Here is an 11,139-nt window from a genome sequence, read left to right on the forward strand (position 1 = left end):
ATCAGTCATTATGGCTCTTTAAACAAGTTTTCTTGATTATTATTCAGTTCTTCTTATTATTATTTAATAGTTGAATTCATTAGTCGATTGAAGCTAGACCATATTTGGAAACCTGGGAGCACTGGTCGGCCGTTTCGTCCTAGTATAGAACTCCTCAGCAGTAACGATTCAAGATCACGCTCGTTGGCTTCGAACCCAAGACCTGTTAGTCTTTATGTTATTAGTTTTTCTGGTCCGTAAACTATTTGTACTCTAATATTCGTTCTTTACTCTAACCTCATTTGCTAAGAAGAGTCCCGAGTCTATCCTTCTATAGACATAAATTTTCCACTGAATTCTTATTATTTTTATTCAATGACACAATGGGTTATTTTAATCATCTGATATCGATTAGTAAACCGCTCCAGATCAATAACACAGGGTAGTTATGTTTACCCGTAAGAGATAGCTAGCGTCAATTTTCCCCTGGCAGTGCGCAATATTCTTAAACCATATTAAAGAGTGACCTTCTTCCGGCGAGTTTTACATAAACCATTCTAGGCTTGAGGAAATTAATCACATCAAATATTCGTTACAAAGGAATAATTCTATAACCATTTTATTTGAACAAATAAATCCCACAATTAACTGAACAACGCTAAATGACCATAATTGTTGTCTAAAAAATCGTAAGAAGAGTTGAGAAATATTAACTGGTATTCACTGGTGAAGGACTTATCTATTGTGACTTTCAGCCCGGTTAGTTATCTCGCGATTTATCCACTTAACGAAATACGACTTATTCAATCTTACTACTACTCTAAACCAGTGATTTTCGACCGGTATGAGCAGTCTGTTGTCTTTATTGGTCCTTAGCTTGCCAAACCCGTCCAGTTGAATCCAGAACACCAATACTAGCTTCCAACATGCAAATCATTGATTTTAAACATATTTGGTTTATATACCACCCAAACGGACCACATCACATCATAAAATGGGAAATAATGTTTATACACGATCAAGCCTCTTGAATCGACGCTGCTATGATCGTGGGTGACTGTAATTACTAATGTGATTATAACTTAAGAACAATAAATCGTATCATAATGCTCTATAGATCAAATGAAATCTCATAATAAGAGAAATATAAATATACACAATCTAGTTACTGAGTAGTCCATTAATAGTTCATAGAAGTTACCCATCATTTGATCTTCTATAGGATATAACATTTTACTTAAAATCCTTTAGACAGAGTTTATTTCTTCTTCATCATTCATATAGGCATCAGTATCGATATTGTACTTGATAGTTTCAGATCAACTGAGCATTTGTTAGAAAGTTAATGATAAATATATTTTCTGTTATATCCAAATGAGTAGAAAAATTGTATTTCGGATGTTTCGTGACTTAATTTAGGCTACTTCTTCAGGGTAAACAAATGAACGACATTAAATCAACACAAATTCAAATTTGTATTACTCTGAAGAGGTGGCTTATATTAAGTGACGAAACATTAGAAATATAATAAAAATATATTCATTATTAAACATCAATATCTAATCAAAAAACATGAATAGTTAAACTTACATCCATAAAGTCATCTTCATACTAATAGTATCCGTAGTGTAGATTGTGATATAAAAAGGATAGAGTGTAAGAAAGAACTCATCGAATTACCCTATCATAAGCAAATTCTAATTTGCAATGCCATGCTTCGTTAATCGATCACCTCGATAACCGTTATAATGCCAATCTTAATGGTGCATAAAATCAGAAGGCAAAGAGAAGCGGTAGCTACAGTTTTATTGGCAAGTGACTCAGGCTAGAAAGTTACAAGCACATGAGGAAATATCAGAGAGCAGTGGGCAGTAAGCGCAAACAATTACATAGGCAATTTATAGTCAAATTGAATAAAAGCACAGCAAAATAAAACAAAATTTGATAATAAAATTTGCGTTCATACATATATGGGGAGGAGGATGAGTTATCGAATGATAATTAAGCAATCAACATATTGGCTAGAGTGTCATGTGATCTAGCGGTCATAACAGTACAAAGAATATGCGAATTGTTACTATCCAAATGACAATGTCTGTTAAGTAAGTTAATAAAAGGGCACAACCGAAATTGAAGCATCTTGAGGTAATGCAGTCCCATGGTAGCCAGTGACCGACGATTGATTTGTACGCCATTTTTCCCTCAGGATACTGGAGTCCATGTGCACCAATTGTTTGGATTGAGGGTTTTCCAACTCCCCTAGGTAGACACGCAGTGTCCACCAACCTGGTTTAAGCACCGTACATTGGCTTTTCCTCCTCTCAATTTTGTAAACAGCACCCCTGTCACGAGAAGACAGTGAGCACGACTTCCCTAGCAGAGACTATATACGCGTGGTCATGTGAAAGCATTTGGAGAGGAAGAGTTGACTCCCCTTACTCTCGACCGTACCAGGGCATTTAGAGGCAGATTAGTAAAAAACAAATGAAAATTAGAATGTTTATATTAGTCACCTAATGATTAACATGAAATTGATGGTATTCGTTATTTCCCGAAGATGATTCGTAACGCAGAGGCTGTTATTATTGTTTTGGAATTAACTGGCTGGGATAGGCAGAAACGAGGATCGATAATTACTCTAGACTGCTCGTAAGGTTTTCATTGGGTCATTGGGTCGATCGATTATCCACTGCTCTCTAAAAGGCGGCTGCAAGATAATAAAAATTGCCGGCACAGGTTGTAACAGTATTAATTGATACTCAATGGTGAGCACCATATTTTGTTAAAAAGATTTTCTGTTAGTCCTGTATAGATTTTGAGTCTGACGAAGTCGATCACTTTTTTAAACCAACAACAATAAATAACTGTACAGTAATAATGTTTCATTTAACCCATATCTAAATAAAAAACACTGATGATTAAACATACTTGAAGGCTGTCTTTCTCATACTTAAAAAAAGAAATATAAATCAAATTTCATTTAATCAGTTACCAGGGACGTAGATTAAAGTGAGAAGTATATAATGTGTGAAAGAATTTGTTATGTCCCGATAACTCGTCAAATACCAAGTGACCGAATAAACAATCAAAACACCGAATTATTCGATCTTGGCTCTGTGCCAAACCAGTGACTCATAAACCAGTACAAGCAGACTAGAGTTAACTCTGAGTCCTTACTGATTCTTCTTACCTTGCTCTGCTCGTCGAGTCAAGAACACAACCACAGCTTCAATTAAATGAATCATGTGTTTCAGAGATATGCAGTTTATATGCAAGCAAATCAGACCGCATCATATCATCAAATAAAAAATAACAAATATACAACATCAAGGTAAAATTGACGTTAGTTATGTCCATAACTAACCAATCAAATCGCTACTCAATCGCCCATCACGTCAACCCGGTCTGATGTGCCTATAGACCGTCGCTGTTGTGTGTGACCTGCAATTTGAAGGACATTGTTATCTTATCATATTAGTGTGACTGCAACTCATATGTTTTAATTCATTTCGATAAGACACGCAATACTGATCGGTATGTTGGTGAGTTCCACTTAATGACTATAATTCCTTTAATTATTGTACTAATCTAACTGTTTTTACATATAAAGCCGAGTTGTTCTTCTTCTGACTACAACTTAGTTCACATAGAGTCTGGGGTTGTCAGTATCGCGTTCACAATACTGGTCATATATCTGTCGAGCAAATTAAATCTTAGAAATGACTGAGAGTGTGAGAAACTGTAACTGATAAATCGGTTAAAAGTTAAGAATGGTGAATCATATCGCAATAGCCAATAAGCCAAATGAAAGGTGCTTAATAATTATCCGATAAGAATATATGTAATAATAGTCCATAAATAACTCCTTGTTCATTCTTCGTTCCCAGGACAGAGTGGGTTGGTGAATGCTGGTCGGCGGCCTATGCTCCATTAAGAGTAACAGGCGTAAGTAAGTAAGTAACTAAGTAATTCTTCGTTAGGATATAACAGAATCCCTTGAATCCTTTTGGTTATACAGCGGAAATTCTGTTGTAGTTGAGAAATTTTGTATTGTCATTTGATTAACATTAGTCAAAACATTTCCTTTCCTACCAATTGTTTTAGACTGTATAGTCATCCAACACTGTGCGAATTCACAACACGTTATTCTGATAACTAAAACTATTGATGTCAAAGATATTGTTTGCAAGTCACTTCCTATGTAGATAGGAACTATCTGGCTTTGCAAGTTTCACTGATTTTATCCAGTCAAAACAATCTGGAGGCTACATTTGGTCTTCTCAGATATTTCCTTACACAGAGGAATGTGAATTGATTACTTGGATCTTGATACCGACTATTCAAGATCAAAGTTGTGTTATTCTAATCAGTTAACTGAATGTCTATCTGGAAAATCCACAGACATTATATGTTATACAAATGACTTATCAATAACTAGGACATAAGCATATGAAGTGTTGTTGTGTGAGGTCGTTTTGTGTAGTATACAATCATCAACAACCTACAGACCAATGTGAATCAATTCTAAGTAACATCGCAGCCGCTTATTAACTAGGATAAGAAAAGGTTGACGTCCTGTGGTGTTTGTGTGAACTAATGATTCCCTTGTACTTGATTCCTGGTTGATTTCGAATGCCAAATACAATTCATTCATTCGTGGTCATCTAGTACTTCTTGAGTGATTTGCGTTATTTCTGGGATTCCTAGTTTGTACTATAATTCAAATACTCCTAATTATATATAATTCTTGTTATTTAATATCAATAAAACTTATCAAGTATATTATGTATGATCTGATTGTTCGAAATGTATTGCACTACTATTATCATCATATAATTCTGATGATCTTCATCTTCATCTTCGAGATTATTCAAAGGAACTAATTACTTCAAATAATTATTTATTAGCTTTCCTTTGAAATAATACACAATGGATTGAGCATAATGATCTGGAGTGAATAGAATATTTTGAAATGTTGAGATAAGATAGTGGTAGCACGAAACCTGAGTCCAGGGTTTCCTGTTGACCACTTCCAACCACCATCTTATCTCAACATAGTGCACGCGAAGTCGAGCCACCTATACTAGTAGCCATATTGCAACTTGATCGATAGTATTCGATCAGTACTAAGAAGGACTTGACACGTATGACATTGATCACCACCCAGTGATCAATCGATTGTGATTATTTTGAAATGTTTCCCAAAAAACATTCTTCGCATAGAAACAATCATTGAGTAACTTACATTCGATTTAGTACACTAAAAGCAAATCATAAATGGAAATGTTTATGGTTAATTGTATGCTGGAAGTGAAATTTCATTTGATTAGTTTATTATGATGAAATGATAACAGGTTAGGTATTGAACACCATGGTAAACTAAGATGAATAATTTCATTTAGAATTGTTTGTTTGAATCTTCCCATCGATTTGTTAGGACTCTGATTGATTAGCCTCTAATTGGCATATGTGCATACTGTTCGTATTGCCTCGATATAGTCTTAATTCACAAGCATTATAAACAAAGGTGGATAGTGGCTAGCAGTGTGTTTCGTCCTATGTGGGACTCGTCAGCTTGATGTATCTGCATCTCAGAGTTGGTGATCATTCTGAGACTCAAACCCATTAGCGTTTGCTTCAAACACCATCGTGTTATTAGCATTGACTGTAATATATGAAATACAGATCTTCAAGCCTTTCTGAAATTCACTTTACCAGGAATGAATGAAGTCCACAGAAGATCTTGACCATATATGAATTAAGTTTAGTGAATTTAGACATTAAGAGTAAATATGTACTAATGATTTAGCGATGGACATAAATACGACACAACTCATGTCTAATTATACCCATAGGTGAGTGAGTATTCACCAATATCATGCTTATTTAAATTTCAAGCGTACACCAATCGAATTACACTTGACGGAGAAGCTCTGGAGGATATAAAAACCTTTACATATCTAGGGAGCATCATTGATGAACACGGTGGATCTGATGTAGATGTGGGGGTGAGGATCGGCAAAACAAGAGCAGCATATTTACAACTGAAGAACATCTCGAACTCAAAACAACTGTCTGTCAACCAACACCAAGATCAGAATTTTCAATAAAAATGTCAAAACAGTTCTACTGTATGGGACGGAGAGGTGGAGAACTACGTAGGCCACCATTCAGAACATTCAGGTGTTTATGAACAGTTGTCTATGCAAGATACTTCGGATCAGATGGTCAGACACTATCAGCAACAACCTACTGTGGGAGACAACAAAATAGATTACATTCAGTGGAGGAAGAAATCAGGAAGAAGCGCTGGAAGTGTGTAACAAGTCCATTCAATTATTGTATTATTTGTGTTTTCTCTATAATTCAGACATTTAATCGACTTTGTAAATTTATATGTGAGTCTGATTGAGCGCGCAAATGTCTGCACATCGATCTTTAATTTATTCTCTGATTGGTTGAAAGCAAAGAAGTTTAATAATTATCCACAATCTATTAACACTCATAAATATATATTGAATTATTTTAACACCTATGGACACACACACACACACGCAAACAGACCCACTTGTTTTCCCTGTGTGCTTGCTATCTGTACGCTTGCGGATTTTACCAAACTTCAACAATAAACTATCTGTGTAACTGGTGTTCAGTCTTTTGAATCATCTCGAGTAACCCCATCATTCTACTAGGAGATATAGCCTGCATTAAATGTTCAGTTAACGGGATATTATTTATTTATTGGAGCCAGATAACATAGAGGAATTAATCCTCTACAAAGTTGGTGAACTGCATTTTGAACGTGCATCATCTCTCTACAAGTCTGTTGCATAGTCTCTAATCATCTCATAAAAGAACTTCACATTGGAATTACTGTTACATTGACAGTCATAATCTATTCTTTCATAACATTGTTCCTTTGGAATTGTATCGGTGTATATTTGCATATTTGTACCCAAAGTGACAGTTGTCTTTATTATTCGGTGAGTCTCTCATATGTAGTTCTTGTTGTTGTTATTAGTTATTTCTTCATATTATATATGTCAATGCACAGCTTATTATTATTATTACTACTGTTATTACTTCCTTGTATGATGTCAGTAGATGATTCACATAGCCTTTCATCTAAGTCTATTTCCGTGGGTGCCATCTCTGTACCTTTACCTGTTTTAAATCCTCAAAAGGTAGAACTCTGGTTTGCATTTTTGTTAAAAACAGAATCACAAGCCAGAACACGAAATTTAGTTACGCAAATTCGTTGCTGCCGGATGACGTTATTGATCAAGTGCCAGACGTGATTTTTAAACTGGATCCTGACTCATCATACGATTGCCTAAAAAGAGAGGTCATATGTGTTACATCACTCTTTGACCTGTAGACAATCGATCAACTTTAAGCCAATGTAGAGCTAGATGATAACACACCTTCCCAATTAAAACACCATATAACAAGTGTTTTAGGGAATCGTATAGTTGATAAACGTCTATTATATCAATTGTGGCTCAAACGCCTCCCACAAAACATACAGCAGATACTCGCCGTCTATTTAGCCATCAAACACTTACGGTATATGTTAGAAGGCAATTCTTTTACAATATTTACTGATCACAAGCCGCTAACTAAATCCTTGATGCGAAACCATGATAAATACAGTCCGCGCGAAATTCTTAAACTAGAATTTATTTCGCAATTCGCAGTTGACAAACGCTATATAAAAGGCATAGAAAACTATGCAGCAGATGAACTATCTAGATTAAATAATCATACCTTCTCAATCCATGATATAAACTATCAAGATATGGTGAAACAGCAAAGGCTCGACATGAAGCTAGAAAAACGTTTACAATCTAATGAAACTAAACATTCCCATAAATAACAAGGACACCTTAACCTGTGATATCTCGATAGGTAAAACTCGCCCTTTTGTACCTAATGATATGAGACGAAACACTTTTGAGAAATTGCATAACATATCCCATCCAGGTATAAAAGCCACTGTAAAGCTTAGCACATATAAGTTTGTGTGACCAAACATAAACAAAGATGTACGAAAACAGTCACGGGAATGCATTCAATGCCAGAAGTCGAAATTACACAGGCACATCGTATCTCCTATAGGAATTTTTCCCGTCGCTAGCTGTAGATTCGACCACATTCATATCGACATTGTTGAACAGTTAATTTCCAATGGTTACACGCATATACTAACATGTATTGATATATTCACGAGATGGCCCATAGCCGTCCCGTTAAAAGATACAAAGTGGAGCCCAGTTTGAAAGCAAACTCTTTCAACAACTTACAGATACCTTCGGTATAAAGAGAATCAGAACCACTGCTTATCGTCCGAATGCTAACGGAATGATAGAAAGGTTCCACCGACAGCTAAAAGCCTCTTTGACGGCAGCAGAAGTAGATTATAAATGGGATACCCAGCTTCCTTTGATATTATTAGGTATTTGCTCAACTATCAAACAAGACATCGGTTGTTGTGCTGCTGAGTTGGTTTGTGGGACGACGTTACGTTTGCCTGGTGATTTTTTTTGACCGTGCAATAGATGTCCCAGCAGATATAACCAACTACGTGCACTAATTGAAACGACAGATGGAATCTATTAGTTCCGTCGAACCACGGACCCATCGAATTAGACGAATGTTCACAAGTATTCATCAGAATTGATAGAGTACGACAGCCTTTACAGACTCCTTACGACGGTCCTTTTAAAATCGTCCGAAAAGACAGCAAAACAGTTACGATAGAAAGAACTGGTAAACATGATACTGTTAGCATCGGCAGAGTAAAACCAGCGTTTTTAGAGCACATCGAGAAACAGACAGCAATAAAATAATCTAAATCCGCATCAGAGCAAGCACCACAAAAACTACCTGCAACAAGCAATACTTTACACCGAAGTTCAATGGCAACAGAAACTACAACAAGATCAGGAAGAAGAGTACACTCTCCAGATAGGTACGTAGCAATAACCATATTTATCTAGCCCAAATCCTAAAATTGTTCTTACAAGACTATTGTATTATTTTAAGCAAAGATGAATAGTGTCTAGCAGTGGAATCCAATTTGACGCGCGTTTTGTCCTGTTCGGGACTCGTCGGTTGGATGTACCTGCATTTCAGAGTTGATGTTCACCGTGGGACTCGAACTCAGTAACTTTCGCTTCAAACGCCATCGCGTTATCCACTCGGATTTTTAACACTCATTGAAACACACATACACATACTCACTCACTTGCTTTCCCTGTGTGCTTGCTATCTGTACGCTTGCGGATTTTACCAAACTTCAACAATAAACTATCTGTCACTGGTGTTCAGGCTTTTGAATAGTCTCCAGTAAACTCATAATTTTACTAGGAGATTTAGCCTGCATTAAACATTCAGTTAACAGGATATTATTTATTTATTGGAGTCAGATAACATAGAGGAATTAATCTTCCACAAGTACATAAGAAAGCACACATTGAGGAAAGCAGCCAACTGCGTCACAAGACAAGACCTCACATGGAATCCTGAAGGTCAAAGGAGAACAGGAAGACCAAAGAACACACTACGCCATGAAATGGAGACAAATATGAGAAGAGTGAACAAAAGTTGGATAGAACTTGAAAAGAAGGCCGAGGATGGATTGGGTTAGAAAATGCTGGTTGTAGGCCTATGCTCGATTGGGGGTAACAGACATAAGTAAGTAATTAGAAATTAACAATTTTGATAGGCTTCGTTTGGATGAATTAATTCCTGTATTTCTAAGGTCAATATTCAAGGATATACCGTCACAGAGATTCTGAAAAGTACTTACATAAGTTATTACACCATGATTCTAAAAATTTAATATTACAAAAATTTTTGGCACAAAAGGCAAGTAAATTTATCAATTATGAAGCAATAGCTCTCTTTTGTTAATCAATAACTGATCATCTCCCTTATTATTTTCATTATGAATACTAAGATTAATACAATATATCTTCTATGGATAATAATGCCAATGAAATATATCTTATATTATCAATCAATGGAAGTTATTAAAATGGAAAAACAAATGAGGTTAAGCGCATGCGGATGAAAGTGAAAGGTTCTGGGTTTGAATGTTACAAGGCAGAATCGTGTATGCGCACTGCTGAGGAATCCCACAACAGAACGAAACGGCCGTCCAGTGTTTCCAGATTGTCCATGGTGGTCTAGTTTCAATTGACTCATGATTTTAACTATAAAATTACTAGGATTTCCACAAAAGCTCCTTCTGAAATGTCATTGAGCACTATCCAAATCATCCTACAGTTTGATCACTGAATATCAAACAGTCCATCGATCCCTATTAAAGTTAAGGAAAACAAACGCGCATCATTTAATCATACGCCATGAATTGTCCTATGCGGCAGTGATTTTACTTTCGCTTGTATCTACCTTTTGAAGGCTCTTTACTCGAACACTACCAATCGAGTAAGAGCTTATGGCGAACTGTCATATGATTTTACAACCTCAAGTGGTGTCCGTCAAGGCTGTCCACTATCCCCGTTTTTGTTTAACTTCATTATAGACCTGTTGCTGCAAATAACACTCTCTTCGACTGAATCTACAGGAATTGATCTCCTACCAGGGGGACCACTAAGCGACTTAGAATACGCAGATGACATAGTCCTGTTTGGTGAAGACGCTGACAAAATGCAGAGTCTTCTGTTGGAACTCAGTAATAATGCCAGGATGTTTGGGATGCGTTTCTCCCCATCCAAATGTAAATTGTTACTCCAGGACTGGCCTGCGTCAACACCCGAACTAAGGATAGGAAGTGAAGTAGTCGAACGCGTCGACAACTTCACTTATCTTGGAAGTCTGATCAGCCCTAATGGGTTGGTGTCTGAGGAAATCTCAGCACGGATTCAAAAAGCTCGTTTGGCTTTTGCCAACTTACGTCACCTATGGCGTAGACGATGATATCCGTCTATCAATTAAGGGACGAGTATACTGCGCATCAGTTCGCTCTGTTCTACTTTACGGCTGTGAAACATGGCCATTAAGAGTAGAAGATACTCGTAGGTTACTAGTATTTGACCACAGATGTCTTAGAAATATTGCTCGCATCTGCTGGGATAACCGGGTAAGTAATAGTGAGGTTAGACGCAGGGTATTAGGGAATGATGGTAAATCAGT

Source organism: Schistosoma mansoni, chromosome 1, assembly GCF_000237925.1.
Source record: "Schistosoma mansoni strain Puerto Rico chromosome 1, complete genome".
NCBI lineage: Eukaryota > Metazoa > Platyhelminthes > Trematoda > Strigeidida > Schistosomatidae > Schistosoma > Schistosoma mansoni.